This window comes from Tupaia chinensis, unplaced genomic scaffold (assembly GCF_000334495.1).
Source record: "Tupaia chinensis unplaced genomic scaffold, TupChi_1.0 Scaffold000672_1, whole genome shotgun sequence".
NCBI classification, from domain to species: domain Eukaryota; kingdom Metazoa; phylum Chordata; class Mammalia; order Scandentia; family Tupaiidae; genus Tupaia; species Tupaia belangeri.
Genome location: NW_006160195.1, coordinates 522,625 through 530,166, shown reverse-complemented (window position 1 = coordinate 530,166; position 7,542 = coordinate 522,625).

Here is a 7,542-nt window from a genome sequence, read left to right as displayed (position 1 = left end):
CTAAAACGTAGGATACACCAAAGCAATGCTTTGAGGGAGACTCATAGCTATAAATTATTAAAAAGAAGAGGCCCATCCTGGCAGTAAGTCAATAGCAAACTGAACTGCAGTTCTGGAAGCCACATGACTGACTATGAATTCAGATCCCCTGTTCAGCTTGAAAACATGCCAGGCCTGTTGCACATATGTACCTGGGATGCTGACAACCTGAAGGTCTAGGGAAGGTAGATTGAGGCATGACAAGACCCTGTTGTGGGGATTTCTCTCTCTAATCTATATGCACAAATCTTGTCAATGAATGTCAATAGTAAACCTAAAAAAAAAAAAAAAAAAAAAAAAAGGAATATCTGAAACCAAAGCAGAATTTTTTAGTTTAAGAAGTTAGAAAGAGGGACTGGCAGGTGGCATGGTGGTTAAGGTGCTTGGACTCTCACATAGACAACCATGGTTCAAGTCCTGCACCTAGAAGTTTGTTTTCTTGCTTTACTTCCCTTTCTCTGTAGCAAATTTTTAAAAAATTAATAAATTTAAACAAATATTTCTAAAAAATAAAGAGCTAGAAAGAGAAGGGCAAAGTAAGCTAAAGTAAGCAGAATGACAGAAATAATAGAAATAAATAAAATTAAAAATAGGGGGAAAAATCAATGAAACCAAAATTTGGTTCTTCAAAAAGACTGACAAAATGCATAAGCTTTTAATTATATTGGTCAATAAAAAAGAGAGAAAGCCCAAATTACTAATCATGAGTGAAAGGAGGAATATGACTACCGATCTCAAAGAAACAAAGAATTTTAAGTTAATAATATAAACATCAACAAATTAAATGATTTAGTTGAAATGGAAATTTTCCTAGAAAGATACAAACTTCTGAAATTGACTTAAAAAACAGAAAATCCAAATAGCCCTATCAATAAAGAAATTTTGTGCATTTGCAATAGAAAGTGAGAAATCATCCCCTAGAGGAGACAGCCATGCCACAATCTCTTATGCTCCATTCTCCTCTCAGGATTTTGGGCATGCATGCACACGTGCGTGGCATGATTTCATGCCACCAGGTCCAGAACTCAAACCATGGTCAGTCATGTGGGAGTCCAGCACCTTAATCACTACACCATCTGCTGGTCCCAGTAAAGAGATTTAATTATTAATTTAAAAGATCTCAGAAAGGAAACCAATCAAATGGCTTAGCCAAAGAAGCATACCAAATATTTAAGAACAACTAAAATCAATTCTTCACAAGTTCATAAAAATAGAAGAGATGGAAACACTTTCGACTTTTTCTATGGGACCAGTATTGCCCTAATGCCATAACTAGACAACAATATAACAGGAAATGTGTGTATACATAAACACACATATACACACATTTAAATATATATATATACATACACATACATTATATATGTGTGTATGAACATATATACAAACAAATATATAATTTATATACATATGTATCTTATGAATACAAAAGTAAAAATCCTCAACAAAACAGTAGCAAAACAAATCCAATAATATATTTAAAAATTATATACTATTGTCTTGTGTGATTTATTTTGGTAATGCAAAGTTGGCTTAACATCCAGAAATCAGTAGCATAATACACCATAATAATAGAATAAGGGACAAAAACCACATGATCATAATACATACAGAAAACACACTTGACAAGTCCAACACTCTTTTATGCTAAAAGGACTCAAAAAACTAGATTTTAAAAGTATCTTCCTCAATCTGATAATGAACAAATACTAATAACCACAGCCGACATCATAGTGATGAATAAATAACTGCTTTTCTGGTAAGATCAGGAACAAGCCAAGGATGTCTATGTCTATTCTTATCATTCTACTAAATGTGATAGTTCTACTTAGTGTAACTAGGAAACAAATAACTGAAATGCATTTTGATTGAAAATGAGGAGGTAAAATTATTTCTATTCCAGATGACATAATCTGGTATACAGAAAGTACTAAAGGATAAAAACAAAATACACCAACCTACTAGAGCAAGTAAACAAGTCTAGTAAAGTTACAAGATATAAAAACAATATACAAAACTGAATTTTCATGGTCTACATTAGCAAAGAACAATGAAACAGTGAAATTATAAGAGTCATTCCAGAGCCAGCCATAGTGTGGTGATTAAGGCCATTGGATCCCACACCATGTGTTCATACCTATGTTGGGTGCCACTTGCCTGCACCCACTTGGCAGAGTGTGTTTTTGTGAGTATGGGGGGGGGGCTGTGGATTAGAAATAAACATAAAAATAAACACACAAATACATACAAGTATGTAAAAGAGAGGCTCGCGTGGGCCCGACTTCTCTAATGGAGAGAATTGCAACCCAAATCAGTCTCAGGTTTATTATATAGGGCATAAAATGGGGGAAGAGAAAATGGAATGGAAAGTCAGTTATTTTTGGATGTTAATCATCTAAAGATGTGAAAACAACAGGCACCATGTAGTTTCTCTGATCTTTTTGGGGCAAAATCTTATAAACACATGTGGCTTCCTTTAGACCTTTGGATGTTAATCATCTAAAGATGTGAAAACAACAGGCACCATGTAGTTTCTCTGATCTTTTTGGGGCAAAATCTGATAAACACATGTGGCTTCCTTTAGACTAATACTGTTCTGCTGTTTTGACAACAGACAGCATATTTGTATGTAAATGCTTTCATTGCTATGTAAATAAATCTCACAAAACCACATTTCTGCACTTATCTAAAGGTCACCATGTTTTCTCAGATTGATGCTCTCCACACCTCATGGCTGACTGCTCAGTTTGAGACCCAGCAGCTTGAGAAACATGCCAGGCATGCATGTATGCTTGCCCAAAATCCCAAAGAGAACATAGCAGTGGCTCTTTTTACCTTGCGTTAAGTGAAGCCTTTCACATATGGCATCAAAACTATAAGCAGTAAGAGAAAAAGAAATTAGACTTTTATCTTTTCTTTTTCTTTCTTTCTTTCTTTCTTTTTTTTTTTTTTTTTTTTCCCCCTTGGGTTTTTCCCTATAACATTACAATTTACCTCCTGGGTATTTACCTATAAGACTTAGACTTTATGATAATTTTATTCTTTAAATAATTCCATCAGAAAATGACAGCCCACAAGACGCTAAGTTAAAACATTCAAATAATGTATTTGATAAGGAACTTGTATCTAAAATATATATATATTAAAAAAACCTCTTCAACTTAGCAACAAAAAGACAAATAACCTGATTTTTAAAATAAGCAAATGATCCAAACAGGATTTCACCAAAGAATATACTCAATGGTTATGAGCACATGAAAAGGTGCTAAGCATCATTAGCCATCAGAGAAATGCAAACCAAAACCACAATGAGATACCACATCATACCCACAAGTGTGGTCATATCAAATAGATAAAAGCAAATGTTACCAAGGTTTAGAAAAACAGAAAATCTCATATACTTCTAGTGTATTTAGTAGAAATATAAAATGAAGCAGCCATTTTGGAAACCACTCTGAAAGTTTTTCAAAGTTTAACATTGTTGAGATCCACCTATACTAATTAAATAGATCTACTTTCTTTTCTTTTGGTACAACAAATTATTTCATTTCATGTATATACCACAGTTAACTTATGTTTTACTCTGCTGAAGGACATTTGGGTTTTGATTATTTTTTTATTGAAACTATTTTATAATGAACAGATCCTCAGTCTAGTCTCCTGGTGAATATGTAGAAGAATTTCTCTACAATACATCCTCAGAACTCCCTTGGTATGATTGAAGTCTCCCATTCTCACTTCTTGTCTTGCCCAGGAGCCCTTACCATCCCACTGGTTACTGCTGGCAGTCAGGGACATTTTTGACATGAAGATAGCCAGGCTCCCCATGAATTGCCATGGCCATGCCTCTTGAATCCTATCCAAGTTCTGCTATAGTTCTATTGGACTTTGACCTGTGGGATGACTAGCTTATAGGCTTTACTTTTGTTTAATTTTATTAACTATTGCCAATTTGCTTGTTCTAAATCATATTCCCATTGGACAGGTAGTCCCCTGGTCTTACAGAGTGTGCATTCTCGAGTATGTCCCGAGAAGGATGAAAGACTGCTGAGTCCTATCTCTGCACCCTTGATCCCCTTGGCATTATCCAACTTCTTAAGGCATCTCATCATTTTTTAACCGATTTTTTTCCTAACTGCTAGTAAGGTTGAAGGTATCTTCATTATTTATCAGTGAATTTTATTAATTTAAAACATAACTCCCATTTAAAAACATATTTTTTATAATCTGACACCATTCTGAAAGACCCAGATGCATGGGTCCAACCATAGGGGGGAAAAAAAAAAAACATGATTTTATAATAGACAACATGAAATAGTCTGATTATACAAACCAAGAATGTTTTGTTGGACATCTGACCTTATGAAACAACTGCTTAAATATAAAACCAAAGTTTATGATTAAGAAGACAATTTAGGAAATTGATTTCTAAAGACAGTGGCATAAATTTTGGCTCCTGTATAATTGGGTGTAATTTTGTTCTAATCAAAGAAATCAGTCTACTGAATTTTGAAGTAATTCCAAAAGACTTTCTGCACTGAAAAATGCTTGAGCTATTTAAAATGGTGGTAGCTCAGGTAAGAGTTACTTGGGTAGAGTGGGGGCTGCACGAAACTCAGTCTACATGATAGAAGCATTACTGGGTGTGTTCTGGGTCCACAGGTCTCTGATAGGTGATGGAGGGGAGAAGAGTTTCAAAATAAAATCTCTCAGACTCCAGTTCATCCTGGAAAGAATTTCCTCATTTGAGCACTACACAAAATTCTTCCTAAAGACACTTAACTAGGTTTCAGAGAGGAGCTTTAATTTTAATCTATTTCAAATAAATGGGCTAAGTGCATAGCCCAGGATGCTATTTATGTCTTATCAATTGTGACTTAGTCATGATTTAATAGAATTTCTCATGACAATATTTAACTGATGGATTACGGCAATTATAAAGCGGTGGTCACAAAACATAGCAGTTGTTGTTTTTTTTTTTTTTTTTTTTTTTTTTTTTTTTTTTTTTGAGGGTTTTTCTCTTTTTCGCTATAGGGCGTGTGCGCTCGCCAGACAGACAGAGGGAGACAGAGAGACAGAAAGCGAGAAATCACCCCCCAGAGGGGATGGCCACGCCGCAGTCCCTTCTCCTCCATTCTCCTCTCGGGATCTTGGGCACGTACGCACACGCGCCCGGTGTGAGTTTTAAGCCACCGGGTCTGGGACGCGAATCACGGTCGACTACATGGGAGTTCAGCGACACAGCCATTACACTAACTGCTGGTTCCCAACAAAACATAGCAGTTGTTTTGAATGAATACTTAAACTTCTTCATTGCGGCTTCAGCCTGTCTGACTGTTATCCCATGGAAGTTTTTAAGAGTAGGCCCACATTAGAGCAATAGCACAATTTCTGTGAAGCATGTTTTGGGTAATTAGAAAAGTCATGACATATTTTTCTTTTCTTTTTATAATTTGTATTTCATTTTCTCATTTTTTAATTTTTTCCAATTTTGTTGCTTTTTATTTCAAGTTCTTTTATACATTCAATCACGTTATTCACGTTGTGAATATTACGTTTGTACATTTCTTCCCAGTTCACTTGATAATACTATAAAGTTATCTTCAACAGATAATATCCTATTTCTTTGTTTCATTAATGCTTTGCCTCTCTATTTTTCTCCTTAATGTCCTTCCACAGACTCTACTCCTTCACCCACCCTCTTTCCACACTATATCTGGTATTCACAACCATTTACTGTGTTTCTGTATCCTTTAGTCATTCAGTTTCAGTCATAGAGTGTGGACACTCGGTATATGTTAAGTGGAGATAGACAATGTCTCTCCTTCATAGCCTGACTTCCTTCACTCAGCAGTAAATCTTCCACACTCATCCACTTTCTGTCTAAAGCCAGGGTCTTGTTTTTTTTTATGGCTGAGTAGTATTCCAGAGTATATGTGCCACCGTTTTTCAATCCATTCATCTGTTCATAAGCATTTGGGGTGGTTCCATGTCTTAGCAATTGTGAATAATGCTGCAATAAATATCAATGTGCAAGCACTTTTCCAATTAAGAATTCTTCTGTCCTTTGGGTAAATACCAAGGAGTGGGACTGCTGGATCATATGGTAGTTCTATTTGTAGATTTTTGAGGAATCTCCAAATTGTTCTCCATAGTGGCTGGACCAATTTACATTCCCACCAGCTGTGTAAGAGAGTTCCCCTTTCACCACACTCCCGCCAGCACTTATAATTTTTTTTTTTTAATCTTAGTCATTTGGACTGGGGTTAGGTGGTATCTCATTATTGTTTTGATCTGCATTCCCCTTATAATGAGGGATGCTGAGCATTTTTCATATGCCTTTTGCCTATTCATATGTCATCCTTAGAGAGTGGTTTTTTTCAACTCATTCTCCCATTTTTTAATAGGGTTAATCATCTTTTTTCGGGACAACTGCTTGAGTTCCTTGTGTATTCTAGTTATCAGTCCCTTTTCTGATGCATAGTTCACAAAAATGTTTTCCCATTTGGAGGGCTATCGATTCACATTAATTACTGTGTCTTTTGCCATGCAAAAACTTCTTAGTCTGATGTAATCCCACTTGTCTACTTTTAGGATTATTGACTGTGCTTTGGGGGTCTTATTTAAGAAGTCTTTGCCTACCCTAATGTCTCCCAGTACTCCCAGGAGCAGTCATGACTTATTTTTCTATGCAAAAATGCATCATGGCTTTTCTGACAACCCAATACATATTTCTTCAGGGCTTTGACCTATGACTTTTCCATGTTAAGATGTTAAATACACTGAATTTCTCTACTACCATTTCCAAACCTTTGAGGGCAGACTGCTCATTCCTGTTTAAAGATTTGCTCCCTGGAAGCTCTACTTCTTCATTCCAGGCTGCCAACTACCTCCTGAAGATGCTTCAAGAGGACAGAATCATTTCTGCTTTTGTTCTTCTAAAGAAGTTTAGCCTGAGAACAGCTCATTCTGTCTCACAACCAAACCAGATGCTCTTTAAGTTTTCCCCTGACCCTTGGTATGACTGGAGTCTCCCATTCTCACTCCTTGACTTGCCTAGGAGCTCTAACCATCTCACCGGCTGCTGTTGACTATCAGGGACATTTTTGCCATGAAGGTAGCCAGACTTCCCACAGATTGCCATGGCCAGGCCTCTGGAATCCTGTCCAAGTTCTGTTGTAGTAGATACTGTTAGAATCACACAAAATGCATCATATGCCCCTATTAGTTCTTTGGACCCATTCTACAGGCCTATACTGTTTGCTCCTGGTAGAAGGAACTACGTAGTAGTCCTGAAGCTACTTCTCCCCAGAAACTGAGGGTCTAAAATCCTGGGAGTGGGACCAGCAGTTAGTGTAATGGCTATGTCGCTGGACCCCCAAGTAGTTGACCGCGGTTTGCGTCCAGAACCCGGTGGCTTAAAACACGTCAGGCACATGTGCGTGCGTGCCCAAGATCCCGAGAGGAGAATGGAGGAGAAGGGATTGTGGCATGGCCATCCCC